At 42.1% G+C, this 14345-nt stretch overlaps 1 protein-coding gene across 4 annotated transcripts in view; it reads left to right on the forward strand.

Annotated features, from left to right (window-relative positions):
* Positions 1 to 1088: 1088 nt before the first annotated feature.
* ENOX1 (ecto-NOX disulfide-thiol exchanger 1) overlaps positions 1089 to 14345 on the forward strand; it is a 686747-nt gene continuing 673490 nt past the window's right edge. For 3 of the 4 annotated variants that reach the window (XM_075852272.1, XM_075852273.1, XM_075852271.1), the window contains exon 1: positions 1090 to 1416. The gene's annotated coding sequence lies outside the window, so the exon portion shown is untranslated. Of the gene's footprint in view, positions 1417 to 14345 lie in introns of all 4 variants that reach the window. The other variant, XM_075852278.1, reaches the window with a different exon arrangement.

Below are 14345 nucleotides of genomic sequence, written 5' to 3' on the forward strand. Positions count from 1 at the left end.
AGACGCTCCGTAAAAAGAAGTAGCATGTCACTTCTTGAGGCGTTTTTTGGAGCTGATTTTCCATTGAATACTATGAAAAACGCCTCAAAAAACTTCTGAAAAGAAGCCTCAAAAGAAGCTCCAAATTTCATTCTCAGCTTCAAAAACGCTTGAAAATCAGAGGCTGTGTTCTCTGAAATCAGCTCCGTATTTTTCAGACGTTTTTTTGTTAAGCGTGTGAACATACCCTTATGGTTGCAAGAAACAGGTTCTTTTCAGATGAAACACCTGGACCACTGCGGTCCTACTGAACCGAACTTGGATTACTGTAGAACCAGGGGTTCCAGCTCAGCCTTCATGCACATGCCTGTATTAGGGATCTGTGTTATATGGATCTGTAATACAGAACCCATATGGGCAACTACTGATATATGCCCATCCTGTATCTCCATATCCCTGATTTTACATGAAGATTTTTTTCTCATATATTTCTTGTCAATTATTGAGAAAAAAAAAATGTAGGCATGTTCCATTACACATCTCATCACGTATTATGGAGGTATTCTAACAGCATTGCCTCTAGGGGAGAATATTGTGCTTCACAAATGCACGACTAAGCACCAACGAGTCCATACAACAGACTGATCGGGACGACCAATTACCGATACCTCTTACGTATAAACTATCCATTCATTTTCATCAATGATATACGATACAATTGTCATTGATAGTTTTGTGCTTTTACACGTTATTGTTATGATCGCTTTATATTGTTCAAACCATTTTGATAAATCGGCTTTTATTGTTTTTCCGCCCAGTTGTGAATAGTACTACACAGGTCAGTCTGGTAACTCAGGTATGAAATTGTTCCGATTATATATATATAATTTATTTCATTTATGGTATATATTGTGCATTGATCACTAAAATATTGGCTGGTTCTTCAGAGAAAATGATTGTGTTTATTACCAGCCCTCCAGTCACAGCCAAGGGTCAGGCAGGGTGATAATCCATGTGGACATATAAGTGTCATTCCCAGAAATTCCTCTGTTGGCACAGTCATCAGTCAGATGCCAGGCTGACCTTGGCTGTGATGGTGATGATGATGTGTAATCCCTGTGTGAGAGATCGGATGCCCTCCTGCCTGCTGCATCTGTGATAGACGCCTGCCTGGAAGTCCAGCCCAGGCTTTCCTCCTCTCCGGCAGCAGTAGCGGCGGCGGTGGCAGCAGCGTTCCTCCTCCCCCTCCTCCTCCCCGGCTGGTATTGTTTATGAGTGGCTCTTGGTCGTGCTTCCCTCATCTGCCGGCACATCTCTCTGCCAGGATCCCCGCCACGGGGCGTCAGTCTGCAGCATTTCCAGCAGCTCTCAGGGGCCGGGACCAGCTCCTTTCTCCAGGTACCGAGGACAAGAGGAGGGCACAGCATTGGCACAAAGGTAGGAGTGACAGCAGCATCTTCCCTACGGTTCTCCGTCTTGGCAGCTGTGCTCCCGCGGTGCCCGCTCCCCCTGCCATGTCACTCCAGCATCACCCGCTTCCTCCGCCCTGCTAAAGTTTCCCGTGCCGTATACACCGCTCATCCCCTTTGTCTCGTCCTCCTATGACCGGGATAGTTTCCTAGTTGGCAAGTGTGGTGAAGGTGGCTGCCCGGCTGTCATCTGTGCTGGCCAACACGTGTGGGGTTCAGGACTGGCAGCGGGAGAGGTGGGCACCCTCTATGGACAGCTTGCTGCTCACACCCACTTATACCTCCTATTGTACTTTCTTGGAGAGATGGGACGAGACTTTTGGCTGGACTAGATGTCTGTACACAATGTGCCCACAAGTGTCCTATGTAGTTGTGCCACCTTCTCCTTGATACTTTGTTTCTTTAGATTTGTTGGGAGTCTTAAAGGAGCCCTCTACCTTTATCCACAGTGCAGAGGATCTGCTATCAGTCACATGTGGAGATGTTTCTGGAGCTGGGGATAAAGTGCTGAATATGAGGGGCAGATAGTTTTCTAGCTTTCCTGTCAGTAATTCCCTTGGAGATCACTACAATTAGCCCTGGAAATGGCTGGTTACAGAGAACAATAGATTGTAGTCATGAATAATCTAGAGAAAAGATTTGTTTGAACGTCCCTTTAAATGTCATGAGATGCCCGGAGGTGCACTGGTATTGTCAAGAGGCTTGAGATGCCCCTCTAGTTAGCGTTGGCAGCTGTACAGTGACCAGTTAGTCGGTGCTGTGCCAAGTGACATACTTCAGCCTGTAAGTGTTTAGGTGATTGGCATGGGTGTCACTGGCACCCTCTTATCTTTCATCTTACATTGTTTTCCCCTTGCTGAGGATCTGTGTGCCTGTTCTTCACTAGTAATGTATGTGCGGCTACAAACCTCTTATTAACCCCTTCATAAGCCTGCGGGCCCCTATGGAATAGCTGATGGATTAAATGAAATCTGTGTCCTCTGTTATTACCCATCACAGTAAAACTTCCTTGGACTATATATAGTAGAATGATGTGTGCCCGCTTAATACTGTGGATATTGTAGTAAAGTTGGTAGTAGTTCCCTGGCTGGTTATTTTTAATCTGCCTGACATTACTAGTTAGATGTATGTACAATGCGATGATGACTTAGTCAGTGCCTTGTTGAAAATCGTGCCACCTCGTATACGCCATAATATATGCATATCCCTTTTAATGCCGCGAGTTGAATCCCACCTAATTGCCTGTGTGTCTCCCAGCATTGTTCTCTCTCCATATTACCTCTCTAATAAGGTTAGTAATTCTCCGTACACTTGTTCCCTCTGCTAAATAGGCGTTTGCCATCAATCAGTGTATGCAATACGTACAGTCCCTGTATTCTAGAACCGTTTATATTGAAATTAAAATAAGTCATTACTTACAGATGTAGCAGAGCTGAGTCTGTCACTTGGCACAACTTATCGTGATCTCGCAAAATGCTATCTGTGGTTTCTGCAGGAAAACTTTCAGAGTTTTCTTAAAGGGACTTTAATGTTTTTAACTAGATAAACGAGCTGTAGAGATACTTATTAATGTAGATTTATCTAAGGGCTCCCAATGTGGAAAATCTGCGGCTGTCCATGTGACGTCACAAATGTTTGGTCACATGACCGTTATGTGGACACATTGAGGGGGGAGTCGTTCTTACGTTGCACCTCTTTCTTGGCACATTTTTTTTTTTTTTACATTTATTATTTGTGTGCGCCAAAAAGAACAGATATTTGCACCATGCTCGACACTTTGGGGTCTGAACTTAGAAAATGGGCATGGTTAAGCGGTGTTTATCATATATACACATTTACTTAAATTTACAGTCAGTTTCTGGCGCAATAGATACCAGTAAATACTTGGACTAGACTGAGGCCGACAAGGTGGAAGGTGTCCTGGCGTATTGTGGCGACGTGTCATAGAATAAGCAAGCACAAAGAAAGTCAGAAATATAAAATCGGCACCATTGTCCATGGGTTGACATTGTGTGAACATCTGCCCATGCCCAGAACCTTCATATTGTGAAGGTTTTGCAAACACAGTGTAAAAATTATGTGATCTTGTTGTGCAAGATCACATCACATTGCATGCAATAAGTCGCCATGGAGCCTTAGCGTTGTCATGGTGCAGTCCTAAAGGGTTAAATGACAAATTCAGCTCTGCGACATCTGGATATGGTATCATCATCTTGTGTGGTTCTGTACTGTGTGGTACAACGACAAGATTTTTTAAAATTTGACATTAATTCAAAAATAGAAAGTCAAGTACCCTTGTCAGAATAACAAAAACAGCAACAGTGTACAGTCAAACAGTATACAGATACAGCGATTTTCTCTGCTCAGTTCTGATCAAGTCAAAGTGGATTTACTTGACCGGAATGGAGCTTAGAAGATCGCTCAGGAGCTGTCATCCAAGCCATCAGTGCAACTCACTGACGGATTCGGTTCAGAATGGCATTCTGCAGCTTCTATGTGCTGTGATACATAGAAGCTGCAGAAGTAAAACAGTGCATTTTAAAAAAATTAATAAAAGTAAATTACAAAAGTTGTTTTTATCCCCAAATTTAATATATTTCAATAATAATAATAATTAAAAAAAAGTTGCCCATAGCCTTTAAAGCAACATTTTCAAAATAATATAGAGAAAAATAATGAATAGGACAGTAAACTGTGGTCTGTATAGAACTGGTGTATAATATGGAACCAGGAAGAGTTTTGAACAGTATAATGTGTGAAGGCTCCGAGAGGTGTATGCAGTATTTTACAGAGGACCTGTCAGTTCTCCCGATTTGTTTGTTTTAGTAAATGCTTGTAATACCCATAAAATGACAATTCGGGAGCATCTTTTCTTAGAACTCTGCGCTGTACCATTCCTTGGTTATTCCTCCTACAAATTTATGAATACATTGACAGCTGGGTGTTACCAGGTGGGTGGGGTGTCCCTACACGGACTGACACTGTCCAATCAGTGCTGACAGAGTGAGAATGTGTAGGGACACGCCCATTTGGCAAGGGGAATGTTAACACCCAGTTGTCAATTTATTCATACATTTCTAGGAGGAATTACAGGGGAACGGCACAACACAAATTTCTAATAAAATATGTTCCAGAATTATCTCATGGGGAATGCAGTTATTTATTAAAACAGACATGTCTGGAGTGCTGACAGGTCTCCTTTAAATGAGTTCATGTCTTATAAAATGTCCCCATGTTGAATTTGTGATTGCTGTGTACTTATATGAAGACATCCACGGAAATACTATGTTGAATACTTTTTATTATCGGATACTTGTTTTTACTATTTTTGTTTGAATTTGATAAAAAAAAAGTTCTATTGTTACTAAACCTCCCAATATTTGGTACATTTTTCATATTTTTCCTAGGAAAATGAATATTTTTATTTTGAGCTAGTCTGTTTGTCAACCACTCTGTCAACCTGAATTTTGAAATGAATCAGATACGAGATAGTCGCTTCTGTTTTGAATCAAATGCAAACTTTTGCCTAAAACTGGGGCTCATGTATCAGTCTGTGACATAAATAAGATGAACATATGGCAGGTGCAATGTATTCCTGATTTATCAATGTAAGGTGGTGTTTTTTTCCCTCTGACATATTTTTGAAGCCATTAAGGTTGCATTGTGGTTAGGCTGTGAATTATTTGTATCACAATATATGTAGAGTATGTGATATGTGATGAGCAGAAACAACCAAAAAATGGTGTGAATATACCACAGGCTGGACCCGTCCTCAAGGCTTTCTCCTAGCTCTTGTTATCATTTCTTAAACATGTTGCAGATACCGTCATGTTTGGCAGCATTTCAACAAACGTTTTACGCTATTGATGTATGGTCCCCAAAATTATATATATATATATATACATAGACCATAGAGGTCGCCTTTTCGTGGCAGGTGGGCTCACACAATTTGATCAGAATGTGCGCTAAGAGCCTCCCTATTGTAAGTAAATTTAGCGGTAATGCATATTTATTTAGTGGCTTAGGTGGCAGTAGTGTTCTGTGCTGTGTATGTATATATATATATATACAATTTTACTTTTTGCCATTTTTATTTCTACTTAGGCTTTATAAACAAGAGCATCTTAAGACGCTGTATAACAATATTTCTGCAATACATCACTATGTGGCGGCAAACGGAGTGCATACTGCTCTGTAGTACGGAGCCACGGGGTCTTTGTATGCTTCCGTACAGTCTGCGTATGAGGCCTTAGAGATTCAAGAACATACTGTATTGGAATTAAAAGGCTTACCTGGAAATTTTCAACATTTTTCCTAGGGCAAGTAATAGAATAAAATAATAAACTATCCGATACTCACCCCTGAAATGCCCACCCGCTCCCATAAATGCTCCGGACTCATAACTATGAGTCTGGTGTCTTCTTCGAAGTTGAACGCTCAGATTAGCCAAAAGGCACAATATTTTTTTGTGGAGTTTTGGCTATTAGGAGAGCAGACCTGTCCCCTATACTATGCTGCCCTTACATAGGGCGGTATAGTGTGATGTCAAATCGTCAAATTGATTCTCACTCACAACGACTATATGAATAACTTCCAGGTCTTCTGTTTGAATCTCCATGCTTCTCAATGGCGTGTTTAGGATTTCGGTGATAGTATACATACATCTTATTGCTTATCATAATCTTCCTCTTTTTTCCTTTGTTCTGAGCATAATTGTCTTTTTCATTGAGTTGGGTCATAATACGATTCCGCTTCAACATGTTCATTGCTGCTTCAAGTGGAAAAATAGGATTTATTTCATCAAGGATCACCGTACATACTTTTCTTGCCGTGAACTATATTATCAAAAGTCAATTGTTTCCCGTTTCAAGGATCTGCTGAGTCTATAGACTGATAGGCTAGATGGAAACGTAGCAAAAATACATTGGATTACAGTACCTATCTATGTGGACGAAATTTATACAAATCTCATCTACATGCCGCTGTTTCCAACACTGTGTCAAAATCAACCTAAAAAACTCTGTATGAACTGGGCCTAAATATGATTTTAGACTGGGTTCACACGGAGTATTTTGCAGGCAGAAAATTTGCCTTAAAATTTGCCTTAAAGTTTGGAATTTTGAGGCAGATTTTGCTGTGCCTGCACGCCGATTTTCGCTGCGTTTTTCGCCCGTGGTGATTGATCGCCGCGGGCAAAAAACGCAGTGAAATACGCTTCTTCTGCCTCCCATTGATGTCAATGGGAGATCAGAAGCGTAAACGCCGGAAGATAGGGCATGTCCCTTCTTTTTCCCATATAATTTAGTGGAAACTGGAAAAAAATTCTCTGTGGGGTGGAATAGGAAAAAGCGATTCCTCACTATTGGGGGGTTTCATTTTTACGGCATTCACCGTGCTGTAAAAATGGCATGTTAACTTTATTCTGCGGGTCAATACAATTACGGTGATACCAATTGTATATATGTTTTACTACTTTTACCAGGAAGAAACTAATTGTTAAAAATAAAATTTGTATTTTGTCGCCATATTCTGAGAGACATAATTATTATTTTTTTCCGTCGATTGAGCAGTATGAGGGCTTTGCAGGGGCAAACTATAGTTTCTGGTGGTACATGAGACTTTTTATTCAATTTTTTGTGGGAGATGAAGTGACCAAAAAAACGCAATTGTGGCGTTTTTATTTTACAGACGTGGCGATACCAGTTTTGTTATTTATTTACATTGTGCTTGGGGGAAAATGGGAAAAGGTGTTTTTTGTTGTTTTTTTTTTTACTTTTTTAATATTTTATGAAAAACTTTATTTTACTGTTTAAGGCCTCATGCACACGACCGTATTTTTTCCCACCCGTAAATACTGGCGTAAATACGGGTCCGGTGTCACACGTATTCGACCAGTATTTACGGGCCCGGTGTCACCCGTATTCAACCCGTATTTACGGGCACGTTTTTGGCTGCAAAATTACACTGCAGTAATCGGCAGCCCCTTCTCTCTATCAGTGCAGGATAGAGAGAAGGGACAGCCCTTTCTGTAATAAAAGTTAAAGAAATTCATACTTACCCGGCCGTTGTCTTGGTGACGCGTCCCTCTCTTCACATCCAGCCCGACATCCCTGGATGACGCGGCAGTCCATGTGACCGCTGCAGCCTGTGATTGGCCTGTGATTGGCTGCAGCGGTCACATGGGCTGAAACGTCATCCAGGGAAGTCGGGCTGGATGTCGAGAGGGACGCGTCACCAAGGCAACGGCCGGGAGACCGGACTGGAGGAAGAAGCAGAAAGTTCTCGGTATGTATGGACGTCTTTTTTTTTTACAGGTTGCTCTATATTCTGATCGGAATTCACTGTCCAGGGTGCTGAAACAGTTACTGCCGATCAGTTAACTCTTTCAGCACTCTGGACAGTGACTATTTACCGACGTCGCCTAGCAACGCTCCCGTAATGACGGGTGCACACACGTAGCCACCCGTCATTACGGGAGCTCCATAGACTTCTATGGGCTGCCCGTGCCGTTATTACGGCCTGAAATAGGACATGTTCTATCTTTTTCAACGGCACGGGCACCTTCCCGTAAGAAAACTGGAAGGTTCCCGTGGCCAATAGAAGTCTATGTGCCCGTTATTACGGGTCGTAATTACGACCCGTAATAACGGGTGTTTTTACGGTCGTGTGCATGAGGCCTAACTTATTTAACTATGATCGCTTGCATGATATACTGCATTACTATTGTATGGCTTCATAAGAGTACAAAGGTGGCAGACCTGGGGCCTTCATCGGGCCCCCAGGCTGTCATGCCAAGCTTCGCATCACGTTGCAACGTCATAGGGGGCCGCCCCCTGTTTTTAACCACTTAAATGTTGAAGTCACTATTGACCATGGCATCTATGAGGTTAAACGAGCGGGATCCAATTCGTTACACTGAAGTGTCGGCTGTAAGATACAACCGACACGTTCGTTCTATGGAGTGGGCTCAGCTCGTGAGACTGCTCCATTCTCCCCCACCCAACGTGCGCCTTCTTTTTATATATATACATATATATATATATATATATATATAATCAGATGTCGGGAAGGGGTTAAAACCACCGACAGGAAAAGTGAATAACACTGATAATCTCGTTACAGTGGTAACTGTCAAGGGGTGGAATAAATTAGGCAGCAAGTGAACAGTCCTTGAAGTTAATGTGTTGGAAGCAGGAAAAATGGGCAAGTGCAAGGATCTGAGCGACTTTGACAAGGGCCAAATTGTGATTGCTATATGACTAGGTCAGAGCATCTCCAAAATGGCAGGTCTTGTTGGCTTTACTGGGTATGCAGTTGATAGTACCTACCAAAAGTGGTCCAAAGAAAGACATCTGGTAAACCAGGAACAGGTCATGGGTGCCCAAGGTTTTATTGATGAGCATGGGGACTAAAGGTTAACAGGTCTTTTTTAAACCCACAGAAGAGCTACTGTAACCCAAATTGATGAAAAAGTTCATGCTGGCTATGATAAAAAATGCCCATTCTGACCCCTGTCTACCGCCTACAATGGGCATGTAAGCATCAGAACTGGACCATGGAGCAATGGAAGAAGGTGACCTGGTCTGATGAATCACATTTTCTTTTACATTATGTGGATAGCCATGTGTGTTGCTTAGGCTGGGTTCACACCTGCGTGAGTGTTTCTATTGTTCTGCTCCGTCAAAAGAGCAGAACAACTAAAATAGGACGGTCAAAACCGGCGGCTGACAGAACCCATTGACTTTAATGGGTACCGTTGTGTTTCTGTCAGAAACAATAGAGCAGCATGCTGCGCTATTTTTTGGTATATTTGGCCGGATCTGCGACGAAGGCTCCTAGGGTAGCCTCCGATCAGATTTGAACAAGGCCTTTCCTGGGGAAGAGATATCACCAGTATAGGCTCTGCGAAGAGGGCAGTGTGCTTCACTGGGCAATGTCCTGCTAGGAAACCTTGGGTCCTGGCTGTAACGCTGGTGGCCGCTATCCGGCGTCTCCTAGCGGCCGCCAGCATAGCTTACCTGTGTGCCGGCGTCCTCCTTCCCGAGGATGCTGGCATGTATTGCTCCCGTCCGCTGCTCGCTCCCATAGGGTGCGCACGCCCTGGTGTCCTCTTAAAGGGCCAGCGCGCACACCACTAGACTCTTCCATAGCCTATGTGTTTGTTCCTGAGCGAAGTTTAGTGTTAGAGTCGAGTTCATCCTCTCTGCCACGCCAAGTGTCGTCTGCCACACCAAGCGACATCTGCCACACCAAGTGTCATCTGCCACGCTACTTGTCATCTGCCACGCCAAGTGTCATCTGTGCCATGTATCATCTGTGCCAAAGCGTCTGCTACGTCTCGTGTCTATCAGGACTTGCATACAGGTACTCCTGTGCTAGAGACTTTCATTGACTGTAGTTTGGCCAGCTACTACTCCACTATGGCGAAGTGGCCTAGTGGGTCCACGTACCCCCAGAGTTGTGACAGTGGCATTCATGTGGATGTTACTTTGACATGTACACTTACCTAAACATTGTTTCAGACTAAGCATACCACTTCAAAGCAATGGTATTCCCTAAGAGACATTGTCTCTTTCAGCGGGATAACGCACCCTGCTAGATTGAAAAAATTGTTCAGGAAAAGTATAAGGAACATGACAAAGAGTTCAAATTCCCAGCTCTCAATCTGATCGAGCATCTATGGGATGTGCTAGAGGAACAATTCCGATCCATGGAGGCCCCACCTCACAACTTACAGGACTTCAAGGATCTGCTGCTAATGTCTTGGTGCCAGATACCACAAGACACCTTCAGATGTCATGTGTGGCCCATGCCTCGAATGGTTCAGAGCCGTTTAACCCTTTCCCGACCGCCCACCGTCTTTTGACGTCAGGCGGTGCAGGTCCCTAGTCTACAACGACGTCTTTTGGCGTCGCTGTAGATCAAGCTGATGAGCGCTAGTGTGAGCGCTCATCCACTAAGCAGGAGCTGTAACTTACAGCTCCTGATCTCAAAGTAGCCTCCTGAACACAACTGAGGTCGGAAAATATTCCAACCCCAGCTGTTTAACACTTTGATTGCCATGGTCCGTGACCGCGGCATGATCAAAGGGAATTCCAGGGCTGTCTGTTCCGTTTGCCTGCCCGATCAGCAGCCTGTGTCATAGTGACACAGTGCAATGTATTAGCATACAGGAGTATGCTAATACATTATTAGTAAATAAATAAAGTTATTAGTAAAGTTATCCCTTATTGTGATTAAAAACAAAAAGTAACAAAAAAAATTAATTAATTTAAAATAGTCCACACATTACATAAAAACAAAAAACCTACATATACACGACCGTAATAACCTGAAGAATTTATTTAAGGTGTTATTTCGCGTGAAACGTGAACGGGATAAAAAATAAACAAGATAAACAATGCCGAGAATCGCTTTTTTTCTATATTCACACCGTAGGAAAAAAAAATTTGACCCCCAAATTGCGGAGAAAAAAAATACTATTTCTCTCGCATAGAACAAGGCCTCATACAGTCAAGTCAGCGGAAAAAATAAAAAAGTTATGGCTGCTGAAAGGCAGAGAGGCAAAAACTGAAAAAATTAGCTGGTCATTAATGTCTTTTCAGGCCCGGTCATTAAGGGGTTAAGAGGCACGAGGAAGATCTACATAATACTAGGCAGGTGGTTTTGATATGTGTGTGCGCGTGTGTGTGTATGTATGTTTGTATATATATATATATATATATATATATATATATTATAATATAATATACATACACACATACATAACAGTGCCAAAACATGCAGGGCTGATATCTTTTAACTGAACAGCTTTCATGCTGAATTTTAGAGTAGGGGGCGCACTCTAAAATCCCTGCAATGGGTACTGAGAAATCATGTCCTGCCTCTGTAGTTATCTAAAAGCAAAGTCACACGACAGCGTCTGTAACGGCTGAAATTACGGGGATGCTTCCGCCTGAAATCATCCACGTAATTTCAGCCGTAACGGCATGTGCAGGCGCTTGAACGCCGCGTCCATTACGGACGTAATTGGCGCTGCTATTCATTGGTGTCAATGAATAACGGCTCCAATTACGGCCAAAGAAGTGACAGGTCACTTCTTCGACGCGGTCGTCTATTTACGCGCCGTCATTTGACAGCGGCGCGTAAATATACGCCTCGTGTGAACAGACAAACGTCTGCCCATTGCTTTCAATGGGCAGATGTTTGTCAACGCTATTGAGGCGCTATTTTCGGACGTAATTCGGGGCAAAAACGCCCGAATTACGTCCGTAATTAGTGCGTGTGAACATACCCTTACAGCTATGTTCTAAGAATATATCCTTTATTTATTCTGCATAGTTTGTGCCTTGCGGCTTTCTTGATGGTAGTGAGAGGTGTTTTCTAGACATGACTGCAATCATGTAATTATGTGCACAGTAGTCCCTTTCCCATGAGTCACATGCTCAGTTTGTTGACATGTCATTTGTGACTTCTCCACGGGGTGCAATGACGATTTTCGAGAGCGAGTAGAAGTAAAAAACTATTGGTTTCTTCTTATTGTTATACAGAATATTTATCTAATTCGAGAGAAGTCTCTAAACATTATTCAGATGTAAAATATAGATATTTTAAATAATGTAATATTTTTGTTCTAGAGCCTCTAATTTCCAGTTAACCCTTTATGTTGAAACAGATTACATAACATGGCTGCCACATTAATGACCTTAGCCTTTTCAATGTCAACCTATCATTGCTTTGCCAATGGCAGAGACGTTTGGTCGTTAAAAGGGGCATCATAACTAAATACATTGGCACAAATAAATTTTTCATTGGCAATTTATGGCAGTTTTCTGGCATAAATACTGTGAAAAATATGGCATTTCAGGTAAATGGCATATTTATAAAGCCACTTTTTTCGACACATACTGGCCGGAGCTTCAGAGTTGAGTCAAGTGAAACTTATTTATGAAAAAATTCCAACGCTTTTGTAACTAGAAAACTATTGGAAAAAATATACCAGCTCTGAGGAATATTAGTAACAACTCATCCTGGTACAGAACATGTAGTACCGTATGGTACTCTAAAGAGGCGCTACTAGACAGCCAATCAGTTCATGCACTGCAGTAAAACAGGTTATTTACCAGTGAAATGCCCATGCTGATTGGCTGGATCTTCCAGCCAATTACATGAACCACAGATGCGAACTGTCTGTGGCATTGAATGTTGAATGTAGTTACTAGTAACAATAGCCCAGGGAAGACCAGTGTATGTTGGAAATATTGTAACCTGAGGGACCACTGTATATATATTTTTTTACTAACATTTTCTTCAGCCCGATATACACCAGTCCCTCTCAATGAATTAGAATATCATCAAAAAGTTAATTTATTTCAGTAATTCAAGTGAAACTCGTATATTATATAGATTCATTACACACAGTGATCTATTTCCAGCATTTTTTTATTTTAATGTTGATAATTATGGTAACCGTTAATGAAAACCCAAAATTTAGTCTCTCAGAAAATTAGAATATTATATAAGCCCAATTTCAACAATGATTTTTAATACCAAAATGTTGGCCTACTGAAAAGTATGTACAGTATATGCCCCCAATACTTGGCCAGGGCTCCTTTTGCATGAATTACTGCATCAATGCGGCGTGGTATGGAGGCGATCAGCCTGTGGCACTGCTGAGGTGTTATGGAAGCCCACGTTGCTCTGATAGCGGCCTTCAGCTCGTCTGCATTGTTGGGTCTGGTGTCTCTCATCTTCCTCTTGATAATACCCCATCGATTCTCTATGGGGTTTAGGTCAGGCGAGTTTGCTGGCCCATCAAGCACAGTGATACTGTGGTTATTAAACCAGGTATTGGTACTTTTGGCAGTGTGGGCAGGTGCCAAGTTCTGCTGGAAAATGAAATCAGCATCTCCATAAAGCTGGTCAGCAGAGGGAAGCATGAAGTGCTCAAAAATTTCCTGGTAGACGGCTGCGCTGACTCTGGACTTGATATAACACAGTGGACCAACACCAGCAGATGACATGGCCCCCCAAACCATCACTAACTGTGGAAACTTTACAGTGGACCGCAAGCAACTTGGATTGAGTTTCTCTCCACTCTTCCTCCAGAGTCTGGGACCTTGATTTCCAAATGAAATCAAAATGTACTTTCATCTGAAAACAGGACTTTGGACCACTGAGCAACAAACCAGTCCTTTTTCTCCTTAGCCCAGGTAAGACGCTTCTGAAGTTGTCTCAAGGAATGCGACAGTTGTAGCCCATGTCCTGGATACGTCTGTGTGTGGCGGCTCTTGAGTGGAAAACCCAATCACAGTCCACTCCTTGTGAATTTCCCCCAGATTCTTGAATGGCCTTTTCTTGACAATCCTTTCAAGGCTGCGGTTATCCCTGTTGCTTGTGAACGTTTTTAATCCACACTCTTTCCTTCCGTACAACTTTCCATTAATATGCTTGGATACAGCACTCTGTGAACAGCCAGCTTCTTTAGCGATATGTTTTTATGGCTTACCCTCCTTGTGGAGGGTGTCATTGACTGACTTCTGGACAACTGTTAAGTCAGCAGTCTTCCCCATGATTGTGTAGCCAACTGAACCAGACTGTTGGACCATTTAAAGGCTTAGGAAACCTTTGCAGGTGTTTTGTGTTGATTCGCTGATTAGAGTGTGACACCATAAGTCTACAATCTTCAACTTTTAGCCAATATTCTAATTTTCTGAGAGACTAAATTTTATTTTTTTATTAACTTTTAGCCATAATCATCAACATTAAAATAAAAAACTGCTGTAAATAGATCACTCTGTGTGTAATGAATCTATATAATATATGAGTTTCACTTTTTGAATTGAATTACTGAAATAAATTAACTTTTTGATATTTTTATTCATTGAGAAGGACTAG

The sequence above is a fragment of the Rhinoderma darwinii genome, chromosome 2 (genome assembly GCF_050947455.1).
Source record: "Rhinoderma darwinii isolate aRhiDar2 chromosome 2, aRhiDar2.hap1, whole genome shotgun sequence".
In the NCBI taxonomy this organism is placed as follows: Eukaryota; Metazoa; Chordata; class Amphibia; order Anura; family Rhinodermatidae; genus Rhinoderma; species Rhinoderma darwinii.